The sequence below is a fragment of the Ciconia boyciana genome, chromosome 1 (assembly GCF_034638445.1).
Source record: "Ciconia boyciana chromosome 1, ASM3463844v1, whole genome shotgun sequence".
In the NCBI taxonomy this organism is placed as follows: Eukaryota; Metazoa; Chordata; class Aves; order Ciconiiformes; family Ciconiidae; genus Ciconia; species Ciconia boyciana.
Genome location: NC_132934.1, coordinates 148,052,100 through 148,065,910, shown reverse-complemented (window position 1 = coordinate 148,065,910; position 13,811 = coordinate 148,052,100). Strand labels below are relative to the sequence as shown.

Here is a 13,811-nt window from a genome sequence, read left to right as displayed (position 1 = left end):
GAAAGAACTGACCTAAAGGACTACCTTTAATCAACAGGGGTGAAATCCTTCCCTGGGTAGGAAAGTCATTGAAGGCTTAAGTGGGAATTAATTGATACATAGACATTATGTGGACCTTCTTATTGCAGTGAGTTGCAGTTTGATGGTTCTCATGAAGAGAAATCAAAAGAAATTAACATTTGCTGCCACAAAGCAACCTTTCATGACTTTTAATATTTTAGATTTCCAATGCTAAGGCAGCTGTTCCTGATTGCCTGCTCTCTAAAAAATAGGTAACATAATTAAAAAGTGGTAATGGTATGTCCTGTTTCCTTTTTCTTTATGTATTACTTTAATTTTTCCACATGATTTCTAGGAGGTTAAAAAAAAAAGAAAATATATACATCCTCATTTTTTTAAATGACAGCAAAAGAATGTTAATTTTGCTGTAAAGTGGTTAAGTAAATCATGTGTAGTTAAAGCTCAAAAATAAACAAGCATTTTAACCATCTTGCTTCCTTGCGTGCCTCTGTCATGATGCAGCCTATAATTTCATAATCACCTACTGTTTGCTGGCAAACATCTTGAGGGATGTTTTAGACAGTTGTAAAAACTTTTGTTAGCATCATTTTTCATAACATTCCAGCTGTAAAACTAAGCTGTTGTTGTACTGAGAGCCTGATACAACATTGGCGGAGAATACCTAGAAATGGTGAGGCAGCGTGGTACGCCAGCCCTTGTAGGCTTTCTGTACATACAGGTGTTTCATCAGTTCAAGTTTAATTGTTTCATAACCAGTCTTCTTGCGAACTGTTTCAAAGATCTATTTCTTCTTCTTTCCATTCATTTAATTTGGTTTTAACCAATTTAGATAATTCTAAATGTATTTGGTTTTAGTTAAAGTGGTTTAAAACCATTGCTTTTTTAAAAATATATGCAAATTTCTTATGCAGACAATGCCTACAATAATGAATAAGATACTAGTGTTACTCTGCTTCTTAATGAAATAAACGGTATAATGGAGGAAGCCAGAACACATGCTTAGGAGCAGAGTTAAGGCTTCAGTGTATATTTTCTTACCTTCTACTATTTTTTCCAAGTGGAGTCACAGAATGACTTTGTCACCCTCGGTACCATTTGTGCTGGGACAGGGATTTTCTTAAGGGATTTTCTGACTCAAGATTCTTTCAACCTTAATTCCAGCTTTATGTGTTTTACCTCATAATAATAGTACAGTACTTACAGAGATTACAAGAGTGCTGGGATGCTTAATTCAGGTTTGCAGAATACCTTGCAAATGAAAGCCAGTGTGTACAATAAGCACTAAATATTGTTTCAGGGCTTAAAGCAGACAGAGCCTGAGACAATGATAGCTTTAAAGAACCCACTTAATATAAACACTAGATAAGTGTGAATTGCCCAGCTAAAGAATGGTCTCCTTCACTGCTCCATGGGCGTATTTGCAGCTAGAGTGAAGCACAACTTAAAATCAGTTTTAACAAGAAATGCCAGATTGCCTAGGGACAACTGGAGCAAACAAAGGGGCTCTCCCTGCCTCCGACGGCTTCCCAAAGGCCACCCCATGTAGCGGGGCAAAATGGCAAGTGCCATTTCATGCTCCTGGCACTGGGTCCCGAGAACATGAGGGTGAGCAGCAGCAGCCTGGGCAGGCTCCCTGCCTGTGCATAACGCCCTCGCAAGGGCTCCCAGAACATATTTCTACACAGCAACAAGGGACTGGCCTCAAGCTCTCTCCCCACCCTTGCCAGTCTTTCCAGGGTGCAGGTCTGGATCTTTTTTCCGAGGCTGCCGCAGTAAGAACCTGCAGCCTCTGAAGTGCAGGGGCTGTGATTGTGCCAGCTCTGCAAACAGAGGCAGTGCCCCGTGCGCTCACCCTCTGATTGGCCCTGCCACAGGACTTCTCTCCTAAACATCCAAAACAACCTGCAGATTAACGTAAAAAAAATAGTTTGTTTTCACCTGCTGATTTGTTGCTTTGACTCTGCAAAACAGATAAAAATTATTATAACAGGAGCCCAGTGTGCTCTGCTTACCAAACCATTTACTGTGATGCAAAAGGCCCTGATTGTCTGCTTTTGCCTCAATAAGCCATGCAAAGACTGGAACATAGCAGCAGGATGTGGGTCTTATCATTTTCCAGGCTTTCTTTTTGCCTCTGCTCTCAACAAGGAAACTTCCAGCCTTGTTGCATCCAGTTTGCATTGGACAGGGTTCATGGCGTGCATGGATGGGGATCTCAGAAGTGCTTGAGGGACTTTGGATGGAGAGTGCATCCACTGGGAATTCTCTACTAAATTCTTCAGCTGTTTTGAGGAGTCTTCCAGTACATATTTTTTCTCTTTTCCTATCCCATAGGCTTTTGACACATATTTTGGACAAAATCCTTCAAACATCAACACCAGAAGATGTCAAAAAGAAAAGAAAATAATTTCACCCATCTAAAATACTGTCAAATGATCTTGTCCACAAAAGTTCCTGTCAATTCACAGATCACTAAATTCAGCAGTTCAAGGTGCAATAGTAGTTTTGAGGAGGTTCAACTACATGTTTTATCCTTGGTAGAGGATAAAATGTCCTTGGTACAGAACCTCTACCATTGCACTGTGCAAGCTTTGTTTTTTACTGCCAATTAAGTCCCAAAGTTATCCAGTAATTTATCCTACGAATAATAGGGACTGTCCTCCAAATGTCTGCCCACTTGTGCTGGTATTTTTACCACTGTAAAAGTCAACAAAACCTGCTGCTCCTGGCAACTTCTGAACAAAACCATAGCCTAAGTATGCACAGTGCCATGTACATGCTACAAGATAGCGCTCATCCCACAGAGATTATAACCTACATGTACACATAGGAATTGGACTACACATGGGGAAAATAAAGTGCTATTAACTCACTTTTCCAAGTGCAGCAGGATCTGGCCAGCCTTTTACATCGCAAAGAGCCTTGGAGCAGGCCCACCAGCCTCTGGCTCTAGCACCAAGCCCCGCTTTGCCGCCTCGCTGGATTTTTTCCAGTGTGGGTGGCTGATTTTCCAGGAGAATCCGGGGGAATTTTGCCTGGGGAGCACTGAAGGGAGGAGGAGGATGTTTGCACCTGGCTCCCACTTTTGGCCAGGGCTCATTCCCCAGGCCCCAGGGTGAGAGGTTGGTAGCACGGAGACCCTCTTTCCTCTACGCCTACCAGGGAAAGGAGGGCATGTGCATTACTGAAGACAACAGGAGGCAAAGAGCCACCCTGGGTAGTGGCTGTGCCTACATGGACCTGCTGGAGTACTGTTCTGCACACCCCAGTCCCGACTCCAGGGATCGAGGCTGGGCACCTGATGGCAAGCACTTCAGCTCTCCTCTGCCATCCAACTGCTCTTCCAAGCTGAGACAGAATCCAAATGTGACTTTTTAGAAGAAAAAGATGATAGCCAGCTGGCTAACCTTCTCACTACCCACAACATTAAAACTGGAAAACCTAATACTGGGTTGTCTATATATTTAAGGAAAACATTTTAGATGATCACAGATGACCTTTCTGGAACAGCAATGTCTTCTTAATGTGAAGGTATTAAAAGATCATATTGAGTACATATGTTTCCAAGAAACATAAGGATAAGGAAGAGGGCCTTATGAGTGCTTGATTTTCATCCTGATATGCAGACAACCAAGATACAGAAATGTGGTAATGCTCTCAGATTTGGAGATAGAGACATACCCTAAGAGATGATCTAAGAAAAAGTATCAGGGCAGCCTAGCTAAAATAATAGCACTGCCAGGAAGTCATCTCTGAATTCTCCCTCAACTTGAATGTGTGATTGTAGCAACTACAGAGGCGCAGCACTGATCAAAATCTCTGTGCTAGGTGCCATACAAACATGTAAGAGATAAAGCTTTGCTCCAAGGGGCACAAGGCCAGACTCAACACCCCCAGTTGGAGGCACTTTAGCACCGAGTACAGCAACCTGGACTCCATCTCTAGACAATATAGAAAGTCATTTCCAGAGGATGCTTCAGATCTTAGGTCCGCTGATGTGCCCCATGCTGGAGTCTTTCTGCTGACTATAGCGAGAGTGTTGAACAGATGCCTTCATCGTGTTGACCCCTCAGTTAAATCCCCAAGGTTAATTGTGATGCATCTGGACCTTATAGAATCAAAAGCAGCAGGGGACAATTATGGGCGATAGATTACTGATATCTAAGGAAAGAGGAAACTTTTGTTTCTATCTTTTCTAAAACACAATGGAGCATCCCTTTCTCTTAATCACTGCTTTTGTGGTCAGTACCTAGCATTCACATGTGAATACAAATGGTTCACATGTTTTCTTGACTTATAAAGCCTGTACTGAGAGCCATAAATGCTAAGGATTTTGATGGACTGAAAAAGAATCTCCAAAATAAAGAACAAGAATCCCACTTAGGTACATTTTAGGCATGAGTCTGAATGGTGTATTTTACCACCCAGTCTGACTAGCGTTCTGACCTGTGTAACAAGCCAGATAACTGCAGCCACTCTCCCCTGTTTTGAGCCCATTATCTTGTATTTGGCTGAAGCATATAATTCAGAAAAGCATCCTTTCTTGATCTTAAGACTTCAAGAGATGAAGACAGGCATTTCCGTAGCACTGCATTCCAGCAGTGAACCGCCAGCTCATGAGAAGTTGTTCTTTTTTTCCTAACCTCAATTTGTCTTTTTGTCCTTTTACCCATTGGCTCATGATACAAGAAGTTAGTGGTTTTAATCTTTTTCTATTCTTGTGAACTGACAACATTTTCCACTGAGATCTCTTCAGAAATTTTGTATACATGGACTCCTATTAAGCATGAACAACCTTGATTTTTTCAGTCATGTCTTGTGAATCGTATTGAATGTGTTGAGTAGAGGGGTTTTACCTTGGGACACTTGACAGTTGGCTACCAATAAGTTTTCTGAAAGTCATGTTAGAGGGTTTTTTTCCCCTCTGAAGACGCTTAAGCAAATCAAGCATAGTAGCTCTTAGTCTAACAGGGCTGATCTCTGTAAATATCTGTGATCTTTTTTTGTTCCTTTTTTCACCTTCTCAGAATTTCCAGCATTTTTGAAGAAATGTGGTCAAAGAAACAGGCTATTCCAGCATTGGCCTCATCAGTTTTACTGTGCTACTTACTTCTCCATTTTCAAATGCACAATGATGGAACGAGCTCTTTGGGCAAAAGCATGAGATGTTGGGAGATTATTTTCAGTTGCTTGTCCTCTGGTGATCTCTAATTCCTTTCTGGGTCCAGTGTCCCAGTCTACCAGTTATATATGGTATTCTTCATTTGCGGACATGAGTTTGTCTGTGTTCAATTCTGTACACCTCTGTACTCTTAGCTGAGCTGGTCTCTGTCAGCTTCAGCCATCACATTGTGCCACTGTGCTACTCCTAGAATACGAACCATCAAGATTTAACATCTTTCTGTCAATTCAGATCTAGGAGGCACACGATGCAACCTTCAGAACAGATGGTTGAATTCACATACACTGAAGCACGCAGTGCTACACTGATTTCTTAATCTCATTCAGAATAAATGACTTGTATATGAACAGATTCCCCAACTTGTCAGAGCATCATAAACAAAATCATTTGCTAATTGCAGTCAGCCACATCCATGCAAGGCTGTCCGGGAAGGATTTACAGGCTGCTTTGCCTTGCAGAACCTCTCTGTGCTACGGTGGGGAAAAGGGAAGGAGAGTCCCTTCCTTGATGCTCAGCTCCACAGTCCAAGGTCCCAGCCTGGTGTAATTTTCACCTGTAAATTGAGCACATTTCATCTAATATCATTAAGAAAGCACAAGTGCAAAACCTCTTGGAGCTATGCTTTATAGAGCCACATTTGACAGCAATTTAACTTCTAATACTTTCATGCTGACGTTTTTCTTTCTATGGTCTTTTCTTACCCTCTCTGTCATCTTTTCACACTGACCAAGAAGTTTGTTGTACCAGCACAGAACAGAAGCTTTCTTTCTTCTTGTTATGGTTGGCAGCCTTCACAGGCACATTAGCCGAAAGGTGTTCTGGTAGCGCCTTAAACCTTAACCCAGAGCACAAGGTATTTACTTCATGTAATGTCCGCCTGTAACTTGTGCACAGAGCACAGAGGCACTACTGTGTTACCCATACGTTCATGAAGCTTGAAATACTCCATCAGTTGGCTGAACAAGCTGAGCTAAAATTATCAGTTCGTATGCACTGGTGAATCTCCACTTTGGATGCACAAAAGAGCTCTTTGTATGAGCCCTCGTGTTCCCAGGAACCAAGTAAGTCTTTATGGTACCCCCAGTCCTCTTAAACTGGCTTCAGGAGTATGAAAGACTGGAACTAAGAACAAATTACACCAAACTGATGACCTGCTATTTCACCTTCTGTCCAGGGGGTGAACCAGGACCACTAATGTACCTTTCAGAAAGCTTCCAGCCTCCCACAAAATAAGAAACTTGAAAGATTTGTCTAGTTTCAAAAAAAGTAGATTTTTTTCCCCCACAAATCTTGCTTCGATGACCTCCTTACATTTAGCAGTGTATTTTTTTCTGGAATAAAAGGATGTTTATATTAGAACATTACATGCATTTGTGGCAAAGATATTTCAGTATTGCTAAATATTTACCGTGATGGTATTTTTGTCTTCTCCAAACTGCAGATGTTTACCTTAGTAAATGTGTCTGTCTGTTTTTTAGCTTTGGGCATTTTTTTGCCTGCTCCTTTGTCCATATTAATACAATCATCCATCAAAACCAGGGTAAGACCCTGACCAGTGTCCTGGTCTTTATTTTCAATAGCCTTTGTTTTAACTTCTTGAAATGTTTCCAGAGCAATCCTGAGGCCACTACCATTGCTTTGTTAGCAGACTGCAGAATTAACATGCTTGTTACGATCTCTGAAAATGTCGACTATGTGGACTTTTTAATTATTATCTGAAATCACGCAGAGATCTGGACCTTGAAGTATCCTGGGTCTTTTCCTTTCCTCTTTCTCCTCCCCCTGCTCCCAAGAGGCAGCTATTCATCTTCATTAGCCACTTCTGTTAGCTTGCTGCCAACTGAGACTAGAAAACTAGCTGCATCAGTCTTGCATGGCAATTCAGGAATTAGAATCCACAGTCCTTGGGTGCAGGAGGTTAATGCACTAATAAAGATTGTACCTTGATTAACCACATCATCTCAGCTTGCCCAGGCAAGGCTGGTTTTCAGACAGTTTGTCATATCATATGGCCCAATGCTTTCATCTAAAAACATAGCTTCTTAGCTAAGAACAGATATTCATCATTGTGACTAAAGGAAAAATTTTATCCTTTTTTTATTTCATTTCAGTGAAGAATATTTAAAAGTTTTTAAGGAAACCCTCTAAATTCTGTTCTATGATTTACCTGTAAAAGGACACGTTCTTCCTTTCCTGATAATTAGAGATAAATCTTTTTGTCTTAAACTCTGATATGAGAGAGCATGGCATGGGTTATACCCTAATTAACACTTGGTCTCAGAATCAAGCCACATTTCTCTTGGGTATCCATAGCTTCTTCTGGACTTATAGGCTCATTTAGCCCTCCAAAAATGAATAAAAATTTGCAAAACTCTTTGTTAAAGAATTATAATCATACAATGAAGGACCTAAATAAGTCAGTTTGATAAGTAAGCATCTGTAGCCTTTTTTTACATTTATCTGTCCTAGATTGCTGAACCTTGACTAAATGTTGCAGGTTATTTGCAAGATGGTTCCACTAAAGCAGAGATAATGTATTCCAAACAGAAACTTACTGCACTGGCATTTGTGATTTGCTGTAGAGTGAATTGATCCACAGATCACGTTGCAAATGTTCATGATTTGGAATGGTTTAGTTCTGTAGATACCAAACATCTGGAGATTTAATGCTGAACACATTCTTTAGTGCTGCAGTCTGCAAAATCTCTGACCTTCTCCCTTTCCAAGGGCCTAATTTCTCTTTTTTTCTTTCCTACTCCCCAGCCCACAGGCGCGTGCGTGCGCACACACACACGCAGAGTCCTGTTTCTATCAAGCCATTTCAGCTGATGCCCATCCATGCAGGTCTGAAGAACCAAGCACAGCACAAATAACGCAGTCACAAGCTACACAATTACCTTTATTTCTTTTCTTAGAACAAAAAAATTCCTTGACACGCCCTCTCCCCTGGATTGTCATATATCTTTGGAAGTTATACCGATGAAGCCTATTGAAAGGAGTTCATATTACAGAAAGCAACACGGCATTTGAAGGGTCTTGGGACTGGAGCCAAAGGGGAAATGTGGTAGAATGTGTTTTGCAGCAGATTGCTATGAAAAAAGTGACTCCTTGAAATCATTTTAGCAGGAGTAGGGGAGACAGAAGAACTGCTGACTGAGGTTCAGTGCTGCACTGGCACCCAGCTCGGCGTAAATGGTGTCCTTACCGCTATTTCAGCTCCATGGCAGGCAGCTCATAGTAGTTCCCTTATTTCATCCTTCAGTAGTGGGTGGGTGAAAACACATTTGTCACTTATCTCCAGTTTAGAAAGCATTTTGCATCATGCGTGACATAAATATTAACTATAAATAAAAACCTGCCCAAATAAGTGGATGGAAAGGAAGTAAAACAGGAAACAACAGAAGCTGGAAAATGGCAAGATATTTTGTTGGGTGGTGGTGGTTCTGAATAACATGTTACCGAAAGGATAATGACAAAATAAAAGATGCTTAAATGGAAAGAGGAAAATTATCAAAGAGGAAAAGTGCTCAAAGGAAACTACAGGGCATATGAGGAAGAAGAAAAAGACTTAAGTAGATGTTGTTTGGATAAGTGACATTGTAAAGAAGCAAGAGGAAACAGCTTTATCTTTCTATTCTACAGGTGTATATTTGAGGTTTGGGTTAGAAAAGTTGCAGCAATAACAGATACTAGAGGAATCAATTTTAAAAAAAGAAAATTTGCTTTTCACATCATGGGAACCTTATTATAGTGAAATGCTGTCAGCTTCAACATAGTCTCCAAAAGTTTCAGTGTCAGACTCTTTGCTTTGGATGTTTGACACTAAAATCATAGCCATGTTGTCAGCTAGTGGCAGTGTAGCTTCACTGAACTGAAAGGGATCTTTGCCAACTGACAGCAGTTAAGGAGAGAGTCTCCTGTGTTAAAAAAAAAAAAATCTATTTTATGAAGATAGGAGAGTAACTGGATTAGAGGTTCTCAAACTGTGTCCTGTGATCACTTGCTAAAGGGTCTTGGAAAGCTCTGCATTAGCTTTGTGTTGCCTTGATTTCCAGCTGAATAAATATATCTAATGCTTCCCTAAAATCTTCATTTTAGTGTAGGTAACTACAAAGAGAGAGCGTCTGTGGTCCCCGTGAGCTAAGCAGCAAAGTATTTGCAAAGGAAAATTGTGTCTCACCAATCCTCCTATAATTCCTGCGACATGTCAGTAGAGCAGTGGATGAAGTTGAGCCAGCTAAGACAATTTTCAAAAGGTGTTTGACAGGGTCCTTTATGAGACACTACAAACATTTCTTAAATCATCATCTGTGGAGAGAAAAAATATTATGAAACAAAAATTGGCTAGGTGAGCACAAGCAAAGAGCAGGATTAAACAGTCAATTTTCTTAATGGCCCGATGATAAGTTCTGGGTTTGGCAGTGAATGAACAGCAAGATAATACGTGTGGCTAGACTTTAAATCTAGGTGATACTGGTCTCCCTAGTTTTTATTAATTATAATTTTTCTGAATCAGTTCAACCATTCCTGGTATCATGTGCCACACAGCGAGATTGATGGCACTAGATAAAAAGCATTGCCTTAAGTCTAGAGTGAATACTATTATTTACCTCTGCACAGTACTTTTCCTGAAAAATTACCTACAAGCTAGGGTTAAAAGCCCCAAACAAAACACTGCCAAGCAGTCATTAATCCACAAGAAATGTCTCATTACTTAATTGTTGCTGCGGAAACTGAGTTTGGAGCAAGGATATGCAATACTATAGATTTCTTTATTTGAAGGTTTTTCCCTTCAGTAAGAAGAAAAGTCAAGTTGGCACATCGACTAAGATTAACTAGGCTTGGGCCTTTATAGCTTGTAAAACTGGACATTTATGTATAACTGCTGAAAACTGATTTACTACAGGTGGAGATGAGTAGAGTTGTAGAGTTGTAGAGTTACGTTATGCGTGTGAATGAGACGTGCCATCACCACCACCACAAAGATGTCAGTGTGAAACAACATCACTGCAACCCTCACAAGAAGAAACGTGTTAAAAAAAAAAAAAAAAAGAGGGGGTCTCAGAGCTGCCCCTCGGTCTTGTGCATCTGGCCGCAGGAGGAGGAGGGCGGTCGTCGTCATCTCAGACAAGCTGTCCTGCAGTTGGGTACACGTGTTTATCCACATACATTTTTAAGCAGCCTAGTCAGGGCTTCCTTCTTTGATCCAGAAATCTTTGTTTTCCCCACTGCTGGTCCCCAAATGGCTTCTCCGTGCTTCTTTTAATTAACATTGTTCAGGACTTTAAGGTTAACTTAATCAAGTTTGGAGAAAGAGCTAAACTGGTTTTAAATTAGACCATTATCTTGTAGTGGCTGGAACATTTTCTGGTGCCAGGTGTTTCAAATTTATTTTTTGTTTGATTTATGCTAAAAAAAAATCCCTGCTTTTTTCTCTTTCTAATTTCAAAAATCTTTTGTGTCAATCAATGTTCTAACACCAACTTGAAAGTGCTGAGGATCTTAAGTACATTTAAATTTTAATCAGTCCATTTGAAACATTGTTTTCAGTCCGGTGGGTGCCTTATGCCAATACTGCCAATCCCAAACTCCAAAGACAGGCACATTAGCTGAGCGGAGAAGAGAAGCTGTGCATTAAAGTTTATTTTAACAATAAAAGTTGAGTCCTTTCTATTTAGTTAGTTATATAGTTGCCGTTTGGGCTTACATTTTCAAACATTTCACACCATGTACTAAAAAAAGATCTTGATATAATCATATGTCACCACTAGTGCTTTTAATCTGTCTCAAATATCTTCAGTTAGAGTCTAAAATCACAAGATTCAGCACACCAGAACATATTCTGGATTTGTTTCTGCTTGACCTTGCAAAGTGTTGACACTTGCTGGACACCTAAATCCTTTCTCCTGATTTTTGAGATTTGGTTCTTGGCGGCCAGGAGACTGTGCACATAGTTTAATGTTTCTCTTTGCAAAAAATATTTTACTACATTTAAATCTTACCACTCCTCAGTGGTGACAGCCTGTAGTTTGGGGTATTTTTCGTGTTAGTTTTCTGATTTTTTTTTCCTAATTTGATTTCATTTTATAGTTGTCTGAATTCCAAAGAGTAGTGATAAATACACCATATAATCACAACTCAAAATGTTATTCTAGTAAATTCACATTCAGATATTCATGATAATGGCAATTATTAACCCTGGCAAATATCAGTGTTCTTACTAAATCTTTGTGTCAGAAAGGGTTACGTCAAATTTAAATTATGTAGAAGGCTTTATTATATACCACAAGTCAAAGTAAAAAGGGAGAAGAGACCCTAGCTGAAAAAAACCACCATTAAGGCCATTTTTCATTGAAGTGTGGATGAGAAATAATCTTGGGGAAAAGAAGAAAGATTTTGACATGTCCAAAAAAATGTCACCCTTATTTTTAATCAGCCCTCTGGTCCTTTCCCTGGCTGAAGGCATCATTGTCAAACTCAGGCAGGCAAGGTGGGAGGGAAGAGCTTTGCTGCTGTAACAGATTGGTTTCTGCATGGCATATAGCAGACTTCTTAGAAGATGTTTTCATGAACTAAAGGTGACAGTGGGGGTCAGACACCGTATAACCTGGAGGAACTGCTTCTTGGGCAAATGGAAATCATAAGCACTGAATAGCGTATTTCACAAGTAGGATAACTTTAGGTCAAAGCCACCAGACATTGCCAGTCTGGCTACCCCAATTCTTCAAATGACAGAGATAACGTAAAGCATTGCCCTTCAGAAGAAAGGGGCACGTAGTTCATTCCTGTGCGCACTTTTGGGCTCAGCACCTCAACTTGTAGGGAAAAACACTTTGTTTGTTTGTGAATGGGGTTTTACCGGTGGAAACACCTTTAGTCTATATGCACAATGTCCCATTTCCTAGAAAGTAAGCAAACGGTCCTGTAAGGGAAAAGCAGAGAAAAGCAGGTGAGAAAGCAATTCTTTTTTAGATCACAGGCTTAAGATTAAATGTCCACATTGCAAATCTCCTTTTCGTCAATTTATTGTCATAAACCTTTACTGTTGGAATATTTCTCAATATGTAATTCCTTAATCTTTTGAAAACAATAGTACGTGTGCCAGGTGCTTGTAGCAAACAGCAATCTGGCTGCCTGTGGTTTTTGTTGCCTGAATTTAAAGAACTTACTGTATATTAAAAATTACTATATACTGCTATTGCTGGCACTTATCAGATAAGAAAGTCATAAGATGAACAATCTGCCTCAAAGAACTGAAAAGCAAAGCAGTTCTGATACTGAAACTGCAAACCAGATGATGCTCTGATTAGAGGCACACACGTAGATTACAGAAGTATAATAAATCATGTAACTTTTTAGCCTCAAATGAAATAAAAGAATGCAGTTTTTATTAGGAAATAAACTGTTTATCAAGAATGCTTTAAAGGTGACATTTATTACTAATAAACTATGTTGAAAGGGCTGATCCTTTCATTGGCAGAACAGCCGGAGACTTTCCTCTGTGTAAAAAATGCCCCAGCTCAGTCTGTGCCGGGTCAGGAAACACTTCCATCAGCACCAACGAAGGATGGGCAAGGGACTCACCCGCACCTTTTTTCAAACAAGAACATTTTCTTTTCTCTTTAAAAAAGGAATGAGTCATGGAAATATGACTCCAGTATTATTTTGGAACTGATTGTGGATCTCAGCACAACTCCTTGGAGTATCACTGAGAAACAATTCCACAGTCAGCTAATGGTATCAGAGCCCAGCAAAGCATCTGCCAGGCAAACTCTTGATAGTGTCAGCGAGCCCCCTGCTTAGGCAGGATGTTATTTCCTCTTCGGCTCTTGAAACTTATGGGCCAACTCTTCGGGTTGTCATGCTCCGTGCTATTTCTCATATTAATTCTGTGAAGTTACTGTGTACCAAATATTATGGCTATTGGTGCTGAACATGTCAAAAAGCCATGTTCATCCTTTAACAACCTGCACTAGAGAGGAATATGAAGCCTCTCTCTTAACAAACTTCTTGTCTGAAGTGTTTAATTTACACCTCCCCAAAAGCAGCCTTGCTTTGGAGACCAACTCATTCAGGCTTGAATGATAATGGTATTGAACCTGTGTCTAACTGCTACCTGAAGCTGTGTCAAGGATGACTGCATACAAGTCAGGTCAAGCCACATCTGTTTTTTAGCTATTAAAAAATCTCCTTCAAAACAACACAGGGAGGAGACAAGGGTGGAGCGCAGCACACCTTGTTTAGGGCTTGCCACATGTCTGTGTCCTGCAAGGCACAAACACATTGCAGTTAGGAACTTGTTCAACTCCTTTACAATGATAAAGGCATTTTTAGGAATTAACCATAAGTGTTAAGCATTTATCATTCTGACCTTGTCTATGAAATCTATTTCATTATTAGTCCATAGTGTGTACCCCATTACTTGGTCATGAACTGAAATTTCTGTTCCCATACTACAAAAAAAAGTTCTTCTGTTAGTCTCACCAGCCAGAATACATTGCATGATTAAAATGTGGTTGCAGTTTGCCAGAAAAATCAAACTTCTTGCACTTAAGATGCATTAACTATTCAGGAAAATGAAACAGTGCTTAAGAACTGCTCTCAAGAG

The 13,811-nt window shown here is 40.1% G+C and overlaps 1 protein-coding gene across 1 annotated transcript in view; it reads left to right on the top strand.

The window, feature by feature from the left end:
* AFF3 (ALF transcription elongation factor 3) overlaps positions 1-13,811 on the top strand; it is a 278,904-nt gene that overhangs the window by 131,152 nt on the left and 133,941 nt on the right. The gene's annotated exons all lie outside the window — the stretch shown is intronic.